The sequence below is a fragment of the Schistocerca nitens genome, chromosome 2 (genome assembly GCF_023898315.1).
Source record: "Schistocerca nitens isolate TAMUIC-IGC-003100 chromosome 2, iqSchNite1.1, whole genome shotgun sequence".
NCBI lineage: Eukaryota > Metazoa > Arthropoda > Insecta > Orthoptera > Acrididae > Schistocerca > Schistocerca nitens.
In genome coordinates this window covers 750,393,465-750,413,625 of record NC_064615.1, presented here as the reverse complement: position 1 = coordinate 750,413,625, position 20,161 = coordinate 750,393,465, and positions in this window count along the sequence as shown.

Sequence of the window (20,161 nt, the reverse complement as noted above, 5' to 3'; positions counted from 1 at the left end):
GCAGCTTCGTGTTTCTTACTTTCTCTCGATAGGATTATAATAGTTGTGATTATAATAGTAGTGTAAAATGGGTAATTCTACTTGCAATGTGTTTCCGTGTTATTTCCATTTACGCATTCTGTCTGTGGGATTTTTTTTTACATTTTTCATGCAGTTTCCTTTGTGAAAGATAGATTGAATTCTGTGCATTAACTAACCAAACGCCTCTCAGTGCCAGATAATGAATGCTTGACTACGCTTAAACGGTATATCTCCATCTTCTGCGTCTAATGAGAACCCCCCCCCCCCCCCCACACACACACACAAGTGTAGACTTATGGCCTTCATCCAACCCGTGTTGCAAATACAGATGCTACTGCAGTATAACGCAAACAGCCTCTTAACGTATTCCAGAGTATATAATATGGTAATGTAGATCTGTGAGAAATTTCTGCTTGTTAGTGAATTTTATATTTTTGTGCTCTTGTATATACTGATGGTCGACTTCACTCATGCGCCTAGGCATAGCCACTGGCACTCTCCAGAGCACTCAAAGTCTTAGAGAGTATTTAGCCAGCTAGGTTAGAGTGGTTGAGAACCAGCATGCATGACTATATGAATGATTTCCACCTGCATCCACTGTAGTTCCTATTTTCATCCTCCAGTTCTAGTATACCCTCGCTTCATCTGTCCTACGTGGTGCTAATAATGTTTAAATATTTTTGGTTCTCCTAATAATGTTAAAAATTTGACTGTCTGACTTCGGAAACGAAATGCAGGTTCTAACTCGTGTCACGAGGGACTCATAGTATTAGATTTCATTAGTGAATAAAGTATCTGAAGGCTCTTTAATTAACTTGTTGGTTATAGAGCTGAAGCCCATTTTAATTAATTTTGCACATCATGTAAGTTGATTTGAAGTTCATCTTCTAATTATTCGTCGAGGTTTAATTTTGAATACTTCAACGGAGCTCCATTTTGCCCGGAACAGTACAGCAACTCGACGTGTCACGGACTTCAAAACTCGTTGGAAGTATCCTGCGGAAATACTGAGCCTTGCTTCCTCTACAGCAATACAAAATTGCGAAAGTGTTGCCGGTGCAGGATTTTTTGTACGAACTGAGCTCTCGATTTTGTCTCATAAATGTTATGTGGTGACCAAACTAGTTGCTCGAATTGTCCAGAATGTTCTCCAACCAATCTGTAAAAATTGTGGCTATGCGATATAGTACACTGTCATCCATAAAAATGCTATCAATGTTTGGAAATATGAAGTCTACACTACGTGATCAAAAGTATCCGGAACCCCCCCCCCCCCCCAAAAAAAAAAATAAATAAATAAAAATGCGTTTTTCATATCAGGTGCAGTGTGCTGCCACCTACTGCCTGATACTCCATATCAGCAACTTCAGTAATCGTTAGATGTCTTCGGAGAGCAGAGTGGGGCGCCCCGCGGAACTCACGGACTTCGAACGTGGTCAGCTGATTGGGTATCACTTGAGTCATACGTCTGTTCGTGAGATTTCCACACTCCTAAACATCCCTAGGTCCGCTGTTTCCGATGTGATAGTGAAGTGGAAACGTGAAGGGACACGTACAGCACAAAAGCGTACAGGCCGACCTCGCCTCGCGACTGACAGAGACCGCCGACAGTTGAAGAGGGTGGTAATGTTTAATAAGCAGACACCTGTCCAGAAAATCATACAGAATTGCAAACTGCATCAGCATCGACTGTAATTAGTATGACAGTTAGGCGGGAGGTGAGAAAACTTGAATTTCATGATCGAGCAGCTGCTCATAACCACACATAACGCCAGTAAATGCCAAACAACGCCTCGCTTGGTGTAAGGAGCGTAAGCATTGGACGACTGAACAGTGGAGAAACGCTGTGTGGAGTGACGAATCACGGTACACAATGTGCCGATCCGATGGCAGGGGGTGGGTATGGCTAATGCCCGGTGAACGTCATCTGCCAGCGTGTGTAGTGCCCAGCAGTAAAATTCGGAGGCGTTGGTGTTATGGTGTGGTCGTATTTCTCATGGAGGGGGCTTGCACCCGTTGTTGTTTTGCATGGCACTATCACAGCGCAGGCCTACATTGATGTTTTAAGCACCTCTTTTCTTCCCACTGTTGAAAAGCAATTCGGGGATAGCGATTGCATCTTTCAACATGATCGAGCTCCTGTTCATAACGCACGGCCTGTGGCGAAGTGGTTACATGAAAATAACATCTCCGTAATTGTTGGCCTGCAGAGAGTCCTGACCTGAATCCTATAGAACGCCATTGGGATGTTTCGGAACGCCGACTTTGCGCTAGGCCTCATCGACCGACGTTGATACCTCTCCTCAGTGCAGCATTTCGAGAAGAATGGGCTGCCATTCCCGAAGAAACCTTCCAGCACCTGATTGAACGTATGCCTGCGAGAGTGGACGCTGTCATCAAGGGCAAGAGTGGGTCTACACCATATTGAATTCCAGCGTTACACATGGAGGGCACCACGATCTTTTAAGCCGGGTGTCCAAATACTTTTGATCACATAGTGTGTAATGACTGCAGATGGTCTCCAAATAACCGAACCTAAGCACTTCCAGTCAATGATAGGTTCAGTTGTAGCAGAGGGCCCAGTACATTCACGTAAACACAGCCCACACCATTATGAAGCCAACACCAGCTTGCACAGTACCTTGATGACAACTTGGGTCCATGACCACGTGGCGTGTGCCCCACATTCGAACATTACTGTTGGCCCTTACCGACTGAAATCGGGACTCACCTGACCAACCCACGTTTTTTCAATCGTCTAAGGGCCAATCGATACGGTCACGAGCCCAGGACAGGCGCTGCAGGCCACGTGTGCTATAGCCCATTATCGCCAAATTTCGCCGCACTGGCATAACGCATACGTTTGTAGTACGTCCAACACTGACTTCTGTGGTTATCTCATGCAGTGTTGCTTCTCTGTTAGCACTGACAACTCTACGCACATGCCTCTGCTCTCGGTTGTTAAATGAAGGCCTTCAGCCACTTCGTTATCAGTGGCGAGAGATAATGCCTGAAATTTGGTATTCTCGACACACTCTTAACACAGTGTTTCTTAGAATTTTAAATTCCGTAACGATTTCCTAAATGGCATGTTCCACACGTCTAGCTCCAGCTAACATTCCGCTTTCGAATTCTATTAAGTCCCATAGTATGGCCATAATCACGTCGGAAACCTTTTTTTCACATGAATCATGTTAGTACAAATGACTGCCCTGCCAATGCACTGCCCTTTTGTACATTGTGTACGCTAAACTACCGCCATGTCTATAATACGTGCATATCACTACTCCATGAATTTTGTCACCTCAGTGTACTAGCAGTGTAATGTAGCTTCTACGGATGGCTAATCATGAAATCTGAGATGTAACCATCGCGCAAGGTGCGCACCCGTAAATTACTTTCAGAAAATTTAGCGTGCTCAAATTATCCTCAGTCAGACGGCTGTGTTTGATTGTTTTACCTTTCGTGTTTCCTAAAATTTCCAAACTAATTGTTCATTAAGGGATCATTCTAGTACAACATATCCCATTGTTCTTACGAACACTTGTATGCCTGTAAAGATTTTCATTTGGATGTCGATGAATAAATTTAGTGACCAGTAGATTTAGAGATGACTCATCATAATCCAGCATTTTATAATATGTATCTGCATCCAGTCACTAAAATTATCATAGAGTATAAATCAACATACCATCATTCAAAGGAGACTAGACTATGTCCGAGTTAAATTTATGAAACATCTGCACTCTTCACGACGTTATATGTCCTAGTTCCTGTGTGCCTGTCGAGTAATTAGCAAATTCCTGTGCTTTATAATAGTTATCTTATCGATTACTTTGTTGAGCCAGTTACCTTGTGTAGTACGTAATTCATCCAACTGGCAAGCAAGGTTGTAAATATGACGCGTGTGAATGGGACCCAACTACGAGGAAAGGGCTTAAAAGGTCAGAATAGACCGAAAGAGCTCAGGGTCCGCTTGTAGCACTACATAGACGAATTAGAGTGATCGCTAAATAATGCAGCAGCCTCTATCTTCATCGCAAATTACTCAGCTATTTGGAGCATTTAGTAAACTTTACTTTCTTAATTTTCTTTGTAGTTCGTGAGAAGATGCAACTGAATGATATAGAGTTTACTGTAAACAGAGGTTCGCGAAAATTCACGTTGATTGGTAGCTCTATTTCAGTTTCCAGTGCCAAAGAAAAGTACGTTTTAATCACCCAGCAGACTGCAATGAAGCCAAGGTATTGTTAGGATAACGTATTAAAAATCTTACGAATTTACTGGTATCCAAATTGAACAATGAAACGCAGGATATCCAAGTAGAAGAACTGCCACTAAAACTTATCGTATAAAAACGTTACGTGGTATTTTTACGCTAAGAATTGTCATAGTTTAGACACATTAATCCCAATTTTTTCCACATGTTTCACTTCGTCTTATTTTCGAACAACGAAACTTCGTTCCATATTCTGAATATACACTTCTAGGATACAGTGCTATTGGGGTACAGACAATAACTAAAAAATACAATTTGAGTTCCAACTCACAGAAGAAAGAACGATTCCGTGTAATTCATTATCTGAAGCCCCACTTTGTCGACAACCTTCTACAGGGGACATCCTTTTGTCATCCATAATGGTTTATTTCGGCGAACGTAGTAACAGTAACTTACTCTGCAATCAGCTCAAAACCTACTAGGGTGATCTATGCATTAGTCTCCATCCCATCCCATCACGATACTGGATGTTGGGAACTGAAAGAGCAGTCAGACAAGACGTTCCCATATAAATATTGATTTGAAAATTAATTTATTGATGTGTGAAAAGAAAAGTTTACTATCTATGTGCCTGTAGTTTGGCTTACGGTAACATGAGATATGAGATTTTAATACCAAAAGCCATGGTTGTTTAGCTCGAAACTGAAAAAAGCATGTTCTGAGTTACTGAGAGAGGCAGAAAAACAAATAGGTCAGAGAACAGGGTGGAACGGAGGATCTGTAGTCAGGTGAATGCACCACGAAAGTTTTCCCCTGCGTTCCTTGAGCTATCAGGACACAGGACACCTAATTGAACTTGTTTATATGCTTCCAGAAAACATGGGCTAGCATATGGATGCGTGTCTCTGAAAATCGTATTACCAGAAACGTCAAGAAAAGTTATTTGTCTAGTAGCGGATGTCAAGTGGCAGATGACGATGATGGTAATCGCGACAATGATGAAACACCTAACTATAACGAATAGGTCCGTCTCCCAAATGCTCTACAGGAGAACAGAATCGCTAAAATAGCTGGACGCCAGTTAATTCAACAATTTTCCTTCACGCCATACACATTATTGTATTAGAATTTGTAATAAGCTGCCGAGAAAGAAATGCGACACACTGAAGGAGTGTGTTCAGTGGCACCAGGATATAAGACGTGCACGCTGAGTGGTTGTAGTGTTGGCGATTGATCTGTCACGGCCATCGGTGATCAAATGGCGCTCACGAGGCCTCTTTGTGCACCTAAAGTTTAGACTCTGCAGACAGTATCAGAGCTGAGTTTAGCGATGAACAGCGTTTGCAACATTCTTTCTGGGGTACAAGCGTGCTCCACTGGCAAGTACATACTCTTGCTGAACAGCTTCGGCCATTTGGCCGGGTCGCATTGTGGGCCTGCAGGATGCTGGATAAACATATCGACGGATTGATGCACGTGTTGGGCACAGTGCATCGGAGGAGTGTCGCTGCTTTCAACAGTGGTCATTTTTACACCTCTAGACCAGGTTCTAGACGTTTGCATAGTACAGACGCACGTCACAGTTGCCGGATTCTGCGAGCAATGGTAGTAGACAGAATATCTGTCAGGGACGAAATTTAGGCCTGCTGTGTCAGCAAGGATCATTGGGAATCGTCTGCTTGCAGCAGGAATAAAAATCACATGCGCTTCTGGCCAGGATAACGCTGACGCCACGAAACTGCCAAACATGGCTACGCTAGTATCGTGAAAGAGTTGAATGGAACTCCGTTGTTTCCAGTGATGAGAGCAGATTCTGTTTTTATGCGACTGTTGGACGTACACACGTAAGGCGTAGATCTGGTGAGCTGCCTATTCCAGAGTGCATTCGCCCAATACACACAGGTCCCATCTCCAGCTTGAAGGAGTGGGGGGCCATCAGTTACAACTTGCGGTCACATTTGGTATCTCTGGAGGATAAAGTAACCAGTGCCCGCTACATTGCACACTCTGTTACCGCCGTGCTGCTGCCATGTCTTCGATAGGAACGTGATGTTCCTTTTGAGCAGAACAGTGCATGACCACACATGGGTGCTGTGACCCCACGTGCTCTTCGTGGTCTGCAGCGGTCTTGACTTGCAAGATCCAGAAATCTGAGCACATGCGAGAGATAATAAAGCACGAACTTACTAGTTGTCTAGGGCCTGGAAAAACTACTGCCGAAATGCAACAAAAGTAGCAAGATGTTTGGGAGTACCTACCGCAGGAAGCCATTGCCACTCTTACGAGCGTCTGCACGCAAAAATAAATTCCTGCGTTGTCACCAGAGTAGGGGGGGAAGGAGGGGAAGGTTACATCGTGTATTGATGCAACTGTTTTTGCACCTTGTACGGTGATGTGTGTTGTTTTTGATCTGAATTTGTTATCGTGTATTCCTACAATGATTAACTACCTGTCACTGCACATGTCAAAACAAGACCTTGTTCTTGAGGGTGCTGCATGTTTTTCAGGCAGTTTATTTAACCAACTTCATTTCATAAATGGGACACGCCATTAATTTAGTATTGTGTAATATCAGAATTCTATGTTTAAGAATAAAATTATCAGGTCTGGCCCAGTTACGAAAGCAATTAGCTAAAAAAATTTTCAACATACTGCCTCTGCTAACGCTATATCTGCTTCTGTAGATTTGTCAAACCGTTTATGTGATCAAGCTCATTTCGATAATGCGGCGTAATCTTGACTTCGAAACTTAATGCCGAAGCTCCACTACATTGGCAGTAAGCGAGCTTCTTTCGTCCATCGCTTGCTACGTTAAGGAGCTTCAGTACACGAGTAGGCTCGCAGCTGCTGCAGTGACTGATGTTGGAGAGGTGGCTGAGGCTGCCTTCATTATGCGCTCCACCGCCGCGGTCTGCCGAGCAAAGCACTTCGTCACTGTCAGTCGCAGCGGCGGCTGCCCGTATCGCCGCCTCCACAGTCCGAGTCAATCTGTCCATCTCTGGACCAAGAGCACCAGGACATCGACATGGTCCGTGCGTTGTATCACACAGCACGGGGTGTAAGGCGAAACGGGATACTGTAGTGGGTACTAGCAATTAATCACCTTCCTTGCAAAATGCACACTATCACTAACGACGCCATCAGTAGTGATTGGCGAACGACGAATTGTGAAGAAATGATTGATGGAGACATTTGACGAAACTGGAAAGGAAGAACTAATGACCTACATAGCACTGACGAAGAGCTATTCTAATGAGAGAAAGACAAAATGTTGATTTATAGAATACAGGTAATCCCCACACAGGAGCAAACGGCAGATATGTGGGAAGAACACACAGAAATTCGATAGAGTATGAACTGTCCACCATCCTTAAGGAAGGAATGAAATAATATGGAGAAGAAAACGTGTATGAGCGACTAATCGATAAAGGAAGAAAATTCTGCGCTCAAATCGTGCAGTAAATGTTGATAATTTCAGTTGTTAAAACGTGCAGTGGAATTATTAGTTACTAATTGTTTCGACCCCCCCTCCCCCCCATGAACCATAGACCTTGCCGTTGTAGGGAGGCTTGCATGCCTAAGCGATACAGATAGCCGTACCGTAGGTGCAACCACAACGGAGGGGTATCTGTTGAGAGCCCAGACAAACGTATGGTTCCTGAAGAGGGGCAGCAGCCTTTTCAGTAGTTGCAGGGGCAACAGTCTGGATGACTGACTGATCTGGCCTTGTAACATTAACCAATACGGCCTTGCCGTGCTGGTACTGCGAACGGCTGAAAGCAAGGGGAAACTACAGCCGTAAATTTTCCCGAGGGCATGCAGCTTTACTGTATGGATAAATGATGATGGCGTCCTCTTGGGTAAAATATTCCGGAGATAAAATAGTCCCCCATTCGGATCATCGGGCGGAGACTACTCAGGAGGACGTCGTTATCAGGAGAAATAAAACTGGCACTCTACGGATCGGAGCGTGGAATGTCAGATCCCTTAATCGGGCAGGTAAATTAGAAAATTTAAAAAGGGAAATGTATAGGCTAAAATTAGATATATTGGGAATTAGCGAAGTTCGGTGGCAGGAGGAACAAGACTTTTGGTCAGATGAATGCAGGGTAAAATAGAGGTAATGCAGGAGTAGGTTTAATAATGAATAAAAAAATAGGAGTTCGGTTAAGCTACTACAATCAACATAGTGAACTCATTATTGTGGCCAAGATAGACACGAAGCCCACGCCTGCGACAGTAGCACAAGTCTGTATGCCAACTAGCTCTGCAGATGACGAAGAAATTGAAGAAATGTATGATGAGATAAAAGAAATTATTCAGATAGTGAAAGGAGACGAAAATTTAATAGTCAGGGGTAACTGGAATTCGATAGTAGGAAAAGGAAGAGAAGGAAACTTAGTAGGAGATTATGGATTGGGGAGAAGAAATGAAAGAGGAAGCCGCCTGGTAGAATTTTGCACAGGCACAACTTAATAATAGCTAACACTTGGTTCAAGAATCATAAAAGGAGGTTGTATACATGGAAGAAGCCTGGAGATACTGACAGGTTTCATATCGATTATATAATGGTAAGATAGAGATTTAGGAACCAGGTTTTAAATTGTAAGACATTTCCAGGGGCAGATGTGGACTCTGACCACAATCTATTGGTTATGAGCTGTAGATTAAAACTGAAGAAACTGCAAAAAGGTGGGAATTTAAGGAGATGGGACATGGATAAACTGACTAAACCAGAGGTTGTACAGAGTTTCAGGAAGAGCGTAAGGGAACAATTGACAAGAATGGGGGAAAGAAATACAGTAGGAGAAGAATGGGTAGCTTTGAGGGATGAAGTAGTGAAGGCAGCAGAGGATCAAGTAGGTAAAAGGACGAGGGCTAGTAGAAATCCTTGGATGACATATGAAATACTGGACGAGGGCTAGTAGACATCCTTGGGTGACAGATGAAATACTGAATTTATTTGATGAAAGGAGAAAATATAAAAATGCAGTAAATGAAGCAGGCAAAAAGGGATACAAACGTCTCAAAAATGAGATCGAAAGGAAGTGCAAAATGGCTAAGCAGGGATGGCTAGAGGACAAATGTAAGGATGTAGAAGCTTATTTCACTACGGGTAAGATAGATACTGCCTACAGGAAAAATAAAGAGACCTTTGGAGATAAGAGAACGACTTCTATGAATAACAAGAGCTCAGAAGGAAACCCAGTTCTAAGCAAAGAAGGGAAAGCAGAAAGGTGGAAGGAGTATATAGAGGGTCTATACAAGGGTGATGTACTTGAGGACAATATTATGGAAATGGAAGACGCTGTGGATGAAGATGAAATGGGAGATACGATACTGCGTGAAGAATTAGATAGAGCATTGAAAGTCCTAAGTCGAAATAAGACCCCCAGGGGTATACAACATTCCATGAGAACTACTGACAGCCTTGGGAGAGCCAGTCCTGACAAAACTCTACCATATGGTGACCAAGATGTATGAGACAGGGGAAATACCCTCAGACTTCAAGAAGAATATAATAAATCCAATCCCAAATAAAGCAGGTGTTCACAAATGTGAAAATTACCGAACTATCAGTTTAGTAAGTCACGGCTGCAAAATACTAACTCGCATTCTTTACAGACGAATGAAAAAACTAGTAGAAGCCGACCCGGGAAAGATCAGTTTGGATTCCGTGGAAATGTTGGAACACGTGAGGCAATACTGACCCTACGACTTATTTTAGAAGCTAGATTAAGGAAAGGCAAACCTACGTTTCTAGCATTTGTAAACTTAGAGAAGGCTTTTGACAATGTTGACTGGAATACACTCTTTCAAAGTCTGAAGGTGGCAGGGGTAAAATACAGGGAGCGAAAGGCTATTTACAATTTGTACAGAAACCAGATGGCAGTTATAAGGGTCGAGGAGTATGAAAGGGAAGCAGCGGTTGGGAAGGGAGTGAGACAGGGTTGTAGCCTGTCCCCGATGTTATTTAATCTGTATATTGAGCAAGCAGTAAAGGAAACAAAAGAAAAATTCGGTGTAGGTATTAAAGTCCATGGAAAAGAAATAAAGACGTTGAGGTTCGCCGATGACATTGTAATTCTGTCAGAGACGCAAAGGACTTGGAAGAGCAGTTGAATGGAATGGATAGTGTCTTGAAAAGAGGGTATAAGATGAACATCAACAAAAGCAAAACGAGGATAATGGAATGTAGTCGAATTAAGTCGGGTGACGCTGAGGGAATTAGATTAGGAAATGAGACACTTAAAGTAGTAAAAGAGTTTTGCTATTTGGGGAGCAAACTAACTGAAGATTGTCGAAGTAGAGAGGATATAAAATGTAGACTGGCAATGGCAAAGAAAGCCTTTCTGAAGAAGAGAAATTTGTTAACATCGAGTATTGATTTAAGTGTCAGGAAGTCATTTCTGAAAGTATTTGTATGGAGTATAGCCATGTATGGAAGTGAGACGTGGACGATAAATAGTTTGGACAAGAAGAGAATAGAAGCTTTTGAAATGTGGTGCTACAGAATAATGCTGAAGATTAAATGGGTAGATTACATAACTAATGAGGAGGTATTGAATAGGATTGGGGAGAAGAGGAGTTTGTGTCACAACTTGACTAAAAGAAGGGATCGGTTGGTAGGACATTGGGGACAAGGGGGTCACCGATTTAGTGTTGGACGGCAGGATGGAGGGTAAAAATCGTAGAGGGAGACCAAGAGATGAATACACTAAACAGATTCAGAGGGATGTAGGCTGCAGTAGGTACTGGGAGATGGAGAAGCTTGCACGGGATAGAGTAGCATGGAGAGCTGCATCAAACCAGTCTCAGGACTGAAGACCACAACAACAATTGGTTCGATATGAAATTACATACTCTGTTTATCCCAATTATGCCTACAAAATTTCGGAGTATGTTCAGAAATATATCCAGATTTTTTTTGTCTTGAGGGCCCCATGGTTTCCGGCAGGTCGATACAAAGTATTATTGTAATTGTTATTCGGTTGCTAGCCCAATTATCTTCGTTGCCGTAAAAATATCTTCACAACAATGACAATGCCTGTAATATGGAATCACGTAAACATACAACACGAAACACAGAGTAATGAAACAGCCATCAGACCAAACACATGTTCAGTATGTTCTGTGAGAGAGCAGTAAAGTACGTAAATGGTGCAGGTATTGTTCAAAAACTCGAGGAACCATTAGCAATCTTACAGATTCAAGAATCCCAGAAAACAGAGGCTGACTTAAGGGCCTGGCGCAATCCTAGCTAGTAGGTCCATGTGAATATCGACCATTTTCTCATAAACTAGGCCATTCGCTTGCTCCCAGTAGAAGTAGTTCATTGGTGAAATCCCTAGAGACCGAAATGGCCATGTAAAGGGACAACTGCGACGAACTCATTGTTATCAGACGAAATGCAACCACTCGGTAACAAGGCACCGGAGACGATGAGGGCCCAACATCAGTCTGATAAATTTCCTATACGAACTAACATGTACACTGGATGTTCAAAAAAGGTTCCAATATTCTGAAAGGTGGTACTCTTCACAGCTATAAAAATAATTTCAATAAACACGGGTTTGAAAATTCACTCTACCTCAAATCTGAGCACTTCTTCGTAATACGGGTTCAGCGATAGTTCATTCTCGGTACTTGTACGCACGAGGCACTTGATGTGGCGTCCATCAATGGCAATATAACACCGAGCCATCTGGCCCAAGTATTCATTCACTCTTTCAGCATTTTTAGTTTGCTGATTGTTCTGTGACACAGAAGGACATCTGCTGGTCCTCTTGACACTGCATCAGTGCATCAAGTGCACTCACATTCGCAACGAAACGCCTTTTAGACCTTCTTGTGAACAAGTGTTAAGGTCGCATGAAGCATGCTTTTCAGGTCCCATTATTCCTCGACTTGTCTTCTTTGTTTCTATGAGTGCTACCATCTAGCAAAATATTCTATACTAATTTTTACCACTTTGCATTAATCTGTCTAAGTGGAGTCACATTTTAGTGTTTGCCGTATCTGTATATGTGCTTATCACAATCCCATGACTTTGGCCACCTCAGTGGGGAAGAAGGAATTGAAGAGTGAGGATTATTAAATTATCTTCTCATTATAAGCTTCATGTCAAGCTACACACTTACGCTGCAAAATGAAATCAACGAAAGCACCACAAAGGAAATCACAAATGAATGAGGTCTGTAACACTTCCTTAAAAATCCATTCACGTTTCTAAGTTTTCGAAACGCCCACGGTTTTCTGCAGTACAAGTTTCCAGGTGATGGTGCGAGAAATTTAGAACAGACTGAAGAGATTCCATGAATATCATTGCAGACGCTGCAATAATAAGGTATTTTATGTACTCTTTCGTCTTCTCAACTTGAGTATAGACTTCAAATTTTAGTTTACTCCCGAGGTACAAGTCCAACCGCATCAAATGAGACAAACATGCAGACCAACTTATAACGTTCTCGCGTGCTATCTAGGAACAAGGCGTGAGATGTATGAGCGTTATCGTAGCCACAAGCGAGTAGCGGGCTGAACATAAATTTCTTGTAGGAGAACTTGTGTACTCTGCAAGAAATTGAGCCTATCTTTGAGCTGTTAATGTCTCATCAACAAAGTAAATACCAGTCATGTAGTTGCGGTGATTCCCCACCAACTACCCCTGATATTCAGCTTGCCTCAGCCACCGTGAATTTTCAACGGTTTAAAAATGCATATTTATTATATTTAGCTTTCCACGATTTATAAAGACAATTCTTTGATGAAAGAACCTTTTCTCCTGGTGTCGCATCGGAACCGAGCGACAGAATTCCATGTGTCTTCTGCAGTCCCGTTGGTTCATCTGTTAGAGAGGTGACATAAGGTACGGATATAAGCTGTTTGTTCGCAAAATGGGGACGGCACCGACCTAACGTCTTGCGCAGACACTCGCAGCAACTCCGAAGCTGTCATGCGGATTATGTGTTGCAGGCCTTTATCATACCCTCGGCATACTTTTCAATGCCCTTCCAATAGCAATTTCTTGCTCTGCGCTTGATTTTCATTTTTGTTGGACATCGTCTGACGGAATACGTTTGTGCGAACAACAGCTTTTCCCTTCGCATTGTTTCCACACTCCCCGTAAAGAAGTCGCATATTTAAAGTTGCACTAAATAGGCCCTCGCTCACAATTTTTAGTCATTTTTACCAGGTTTCAACACTTCTAAGATTGTCTTCATCAGAATTTAAATATTTAAAATGACCTATAACGTGTTCACAAATATATGGGAAACTAAAAACAAATTTTTTATAAGAAAAGTGGTATAGGAGTTTTTGGACAATCTTTACTAACAGACGTTGACGTTGTAGAATATTGTGTTTGTGAGGAGAAGTTTGCTTCAGGTGAGAAAACACATATTCATGCGTATTTCAAAACGTCAAATATGTATTTGCTTTCTGATATGAGGACGAAATTGGAGTGCCTCTTTGGACATACTGTAGGGGTATTTAAATGCTGCTTGCACCACTGTGATTACTTCCATAGTGAATATTCATTTCTATATTAAGTTTTTATATATATATATATATATATATATATATATATATATATATATATATTACTAATTATGATCCAGAGCCATTTACTAATTGTAATGAACCTGCAATGTCATTTAATGTTCGATTGCGTAGGTGGGCTAAGAGCACAAAGAAGTTTGATTACACTGATCAGTTCCTGGTCTCTAACCGCATATTTAGTTTCTCTTCGTTGGTAAAACATATTTATTTTATCAAATTAATGGCGAATCGATACACGTGAAAGACTCAGACAGAATGAAAGTTACGTTTACTTTGTGCTTATTTTATGGAGGCATCGTGCAAGTGCAAAACTGTTTCCTCCTTATCCGACGTGACGATTATCGGTTTCTGGGTATGATGTAATGAACTTCAGAATAAAACGGCAATCGTTTTCGTAATTGAAAGAGACAAAAACCTAAGTTATAAATATTTTAAGTAGTTAAAAATTAACAATCGGATTTTTTAAAAACGAAACGCTGTTATACTGATCCCTGCTTGATCTACGATCCTAGCAAAGAAATTACTACAGTTTTAACTGATAACTAAGAAGAAATCGACAACGCTGTAAGTAATACAAGTTAGGTACATAAAGAGACTATACGTCTTTTTGTGTTGACCTTCTCACAACTGATCTTTGAGGAAACAGAATAATATACAAGGAACAATTTATTTCAATGCAGATTTAAGAATGAATATTTAAACGTAATGGACGTTAAGTACAAAATGGAGACTCACTGGGGACAGTTAAGAAAGAAGTCCAAAGTATACTGTTACCCACAGGGAGGACTCTTCGTTGGGGCATATACAAAGGCGTGCAGGGGCTGCTAATCAATATTGAAAGAAAAAGTAACTGAGAATGACCAATCTTTAAAATATAATGTAGATATCAATAACATGTTTAATTGCAGTACACAAACAAATAAATTAGAACGAAACGCGGAATAGGAAAGCAAGCATATTGTAAAGAAGATTTTTATTATCCTTAAGTCGAAAATCACCTATGAGATATTTTCCTGTTTGGTCAGAATGCATGCTACGTTTCCTACTTCAGCACTCCCATTATTGTTTGTTCAGAACCCTAATTTGTAGAATATTTGATGGCCAGTTTAAAAACTGATTCATTGGTGTTAATATTCTTGCAACGACTGGACATTTTTGTTGATGTAGTCATAACGAAATTTGTGCAGAAATCTTATGTTCGCGAAGATAAAATTCGCTCTACCACGAGGCTGTTCTCAGTTTATGAAATGCCTGAATCATAACTAACATTTCACTTTATTCAACATGAAGTAGATGTCGAAAACATGGTTTTAATGATGCTATCATTTTTACAAGAACTGTTGTTACTTACCAGAGAATGTCCGTACCAGACACTAACATAGATGCAACGTTAGCTGGTTATGTAACAAATGACCTAGTGAATACTGAATTTTTGTAAAAAATTTACAATATTTGCGGCTTTTCATAAAGAATACTTCAGAAATAGCACAATCTGCAAGGAGTAATAGCAAGTTTAAAATACAGGTTGTTATACGCGACAGAAATTGTAATGAAAACTATGAAAAACTGAGGCGAAAAATTAATATAGAAATGAGTATTCACTTTGGAAGTAATCACAGTGGTGCAAGCAGCATTTAAATATCTGTGAGGACAGTCGTCGAATTGTTTTAAGACATTTATCAAGTCCCTAAAACAAGCAAATCGATCATGCTGTAACCTGCCTTTGAAGACCAAGTACTGAACTCAGCGCGGGTCATGTAATCACGGTCCTTCCTAGCAGACAAACAGCTTAAGAGAAGAACCAAAACTGATTATTTCAAAGCCTGTACGGGACTCCATAAGAAAATTTCAGAAAAAAAAATTTTGTGAATGGGAGAAGAAAATGGAATAATAGACTTGGATCGCTATATCATGGAAGATATCACTAACATTCTTTTTCTCTATAACGGTTTATTATTCTCGTGTCTTAGGACGCTACATTCTAGCCATAAGTTATACAAAATTGGGAACATAAATTATTTATTTAAACCATATCGAATGATGATGATGTGCATTGTTTTATAGCGTATAGGGATAATGATGTGGGAACTCCAAGTAGCTGTTGGTTGGGGTGAACGGGTTCCAGAGGTGGCAGAGGAAGAGGGCAGGAGTACGAGTAGGGGTATCTGCAGTTGCCACATTTAGAGTTTATGAGTTAAATTAAGGGAAGTAGACGGTAGATGATGAAATATGCCTTGTTGTATGAATAGCTGCCTGTTACACTACGTTGAGGGTGGTGCACAGAGGGAGTTGTCGTGAATAGGTGTACCGTCTTGTCGGGTGGGGTCGGACAGTTCCGGTTTCTTACGGAGGTTATGGACTGGCACTAGTGGGCATATGTGGAATGAAATACACTACAGGTATTATAGATGGGAGGCGTCTACCGCCAACAACAACTTTCCGTTTAAGTTTTCGTTTACTGCCAAACTTGATGCCTTAGTTACATAATTTAAGCAATTTCAATAAATTCAAATTAAAAGTGTGGTTTACATAATGCAATGAATCTCAAATTAATATGAAACACTGACTCTTCCAATTTTTGAAAAATAGCCTGTTTGCCATCAGCTGTAAAATTTATTCTTTATTTTCTATCTGTTTTGGGTCGTGGTCGCCATCTTCAGAGACAGAAAGAAGGCTGTAGATTAAATGAATATACAATTTAACTTCTCATTTGGTAAGTGGAAATGCAGGAGAATCATAAAACGTTTACAGATCCATGTATAACACACCATGATGTCGATACCAACACAAAATTAACTTTACTGTAATGAAACAGAACAGTCATTTAGGTTGTGACTCAGGGCCTCACTATGCTGATAACAGTACATCGAAGAACTCGCGCACATAACGGGTAACTTCATAAATTCTTTGACGTACAACAGATTTATTAGTTGAGGTAGCGGGGGACACCTGAAAACGTGGAAAATTACTCTCGTTAGTGTTGAATGTATATCTTCCTGGGTCGCTTGGTTAACTGTTGGTGATAGCGATTCCACTTCACCCATAGATACAGAGAGTGAGAAGGACAGTACGAAGGGTGGGCAGTTCAAAAAGTATAGTAAAAGACCACTTCATGTCTCTCGGTGTCCAGCGAATTCCACAGGCATCACTCACTTCGTCACACACAGAGAAATGTGGTGTCACACTATACCAGATGATCAAACCCGTTGACTATGAGCCTTAGACAGTAAGATTTATTTTTTTACCATTGTCTTCCCGTATATCCTTTGTGTCACTGGATCCTGTATCTACTGGCCGTACCGAAGTGTTTACTGTATTCCTTTTACGAAGTCTTCGTCATTGTGAATCTCTTCGCCATATGGTGTCCCATAAGCTTGACATCGTCGATTAAGCCCTGTGCTCTATTGTTACACTCGGTCGAGCTCATTAAAATAATGGAATAACCTCATTCGTCCCTATAACAAGCAGTTATTTTCTAGCACTGCCATGACTTGTTGTTCTTCCACCGTCATGTATCATTTTAAGGATTTTGGGTTAGTCAGCCGTTTCACAATTTCAAGGCGAAACTTCTCCATCTCATATTTACGCAGGTCGAATGGGGAAGCTTGTAGTAACTTGGCGATTTCCCGACAACACGAGGGTATGTTGACAGGTAATGACTCAGAATTATTTTTTGAGAAAACGGTAAAAGCTTTTAAATACACTCCTGGAAATGGAAAAAAGAACACATTGACACCGGTGTGTCAGACACACCATACTTGCTCCGGACACTGCGAGAGGGCTGTACAAGCAATGATCACACGCACGGCACAGCGGACACACCAGGAACCACGGTGTTGGCCGTCGAATGGCGCTAGCTGCGCAGCATTTGTGCACCGCCGCCGTCAGTGTCAGCCAGTTTGCCGTGGCATACGGAGCTCCATCGCAGTCTTTAACACTGGTAGCATGCCGCGACAGCGTGGACGTGAACCGTATGTGCAGTTGACGGACTTTGAGCGAGGGCGTATAGTGGGCATGCGGGAGGCCGGGTGGACGTACCGCCGAATTGCTCAACACGTGGGGCGTGAGGTCTCCACAGTACATCGATGTTGTCGCCAGTGGTCGGCGGAAGGTGCACGTGCCCGTCGACCTGGGACCGGACCGCAGCGACGCATGGATGCACGCCAAGACCGTAGGATCCTACGCAGTGCCGTAGGGGACCGCACCACCACTTCCCAGCAAATTAGGGACACTGTTGCTCCTGGGGTATCGGCGAGGACCATTCGCAACCGTCTCCATGAAGCTGGGATACGGTCCCGCACACCGTTAGGCCGTCTTCCGCTCACGCTCCAACATCATGCAGTCCGCCTCCAGTGGTGTCGCGACAGGCCTGAATGGAGGGACGAATGGAGACGTGTCGTCTTCAGCGATGAGAGTCGCTTCTGTCTTGGTGCCAATGATGGTCGTATGCGTGTTTGGCGCCGTGCAGGTGAGCGCCACAATCAGGACGGCATACGACCGAGGCACACAGGGCCAACACCCGGCATCATGGTGTGGGGAGCGATCTCCTACACTGGCCGTACACCACTTGTGATCGTCGAGGGGACACTGAATAGTGCACGGTACATCCAAACCGTCATCGAACCCATCGTTCTACCATTCCTAGACCGGCAAGGGAACGTGCTGTTCCAACAGGACAATGCACGTCCGCATGTATCCCGTGCCACCCAACGTGCTCTAGAAGGTGTAAGTCAACTACCCTGGCCAGCAAGATCTCCGGATCTGTCCCCCATTGAGCATGTTTGGGACTGGATGAAACGTCGTCTCACGCGGTCTGCACGTCCGGCACGAACGCTGGTCCAACTGAGGCGCCAGGTGGAAATGGCATGGCAAGCCGTTCCACAGGACTACATCCAGCATCTCTACGATCGTCTCCATGGGAGAATAGCAGGCTGCATTGCTGCGAAAGGTGGTTATACACTGTACTAGTGCCGACATTGTGCATGCTCTGTTGCCTGTGTCTATGTGCCTGTGGTTCTGTCAGTGTGATCATGTGATGTATCTGACCCCAGGAATGTGTCAATAAAGTTTCCCCTTCCTGGGACAATGAATTCACGGTGTTCTTATTTCAATTTCCAGGAGTGTAAAACAAACGTTACCAACATTTTGGATGTTTATTCTTCACGTCTGCACACTTATTTCCCAACACAGTCACCCCAGAGATGGACACTTTTTTTCCCAACGAGAGATCTGTTTGTTAATATCGACACTGTAGAATGTCTGACTTTGTTGACGGAGCCACCTCTGCTGGCACTGCTTCATCGCTATCAATATGAAGTCCTCGGGTGTGTTCTTCATATTTTGAAAACAGATGACAATCGGATAAGGCCAAGTCCGGACCCTGTGGAGGATGATCGATAACAGTGAATCCAAGGCGTAGGTTCAATGCAGACGTCGCAGCGTTCGTGTGTGGTCTGGCATTGGCGTGGTGAAGGAGAAGGTGCTCCATGTGTGGACGAACTCTTCGAATTCGAAACTCGATTACAGCATGTTGTTTCCCACACACCGACGTAGTTACATAGCACATTGCCGTGTTAGTTGCTGCAATACGGTGCCATCTTTAATGCGATTCTGTCTGTTTTAATTATTCGGGAGTTGACCGTCTGGTTTTAAACTTTCTTTGCTTTTTGCGTTTAATTTGATTGGGAAACCGTTGAGATTGAACTTAACACATACATGGATGGACATGAGAAATGAAAGGTTGCAATAAATGTTTCGTCTGTGATTATTACTTTACGTATGAAATATTCTGTTGCAGATTAATAAAAATGAATTTCTATGAATATTCCAAAATAATTATTCAAGTTTTACTTTTATTCAAGTACTAAAGCTGTTTGTGCCAGAATGAAAATATTATTGTCCATCGAACTTAGCAAACATTTTCACGTTGCAGTGGAATTTTGTTTAACTGGATATACCCCGCCTAGCTTTGAAGCATAAGACTATCTTTACTATATGGAAATGCTTTCTTTTATATTGCTAAGCTCTCCTGAAAAATTATCCACTTTTAAATATACTTTACGATATGTTCAGAATTTATCACTTTTTGAATGAAAATTTACAAAAGCTGCAGCTTGTATCCACCCGTGAATGCACAAGATAAAATCTACTATCTCCTTTTATTCTGCGTCTGGAATGCTGTGAAAAGAAATGCGTTATTATTTTCGTTCACCTCTACCTGTACCCTTTTTAGGATGTGATCGTTATTGCGATCGTTTATTTAAATCTGCCGCTGCTGCAGACTGCTTGCTCGCGGCGCACCTCCGCGCCGCCAGCGTTATACAATAAAATGCTGAAATTTCTTAAATAAAATGGGTAATGTCC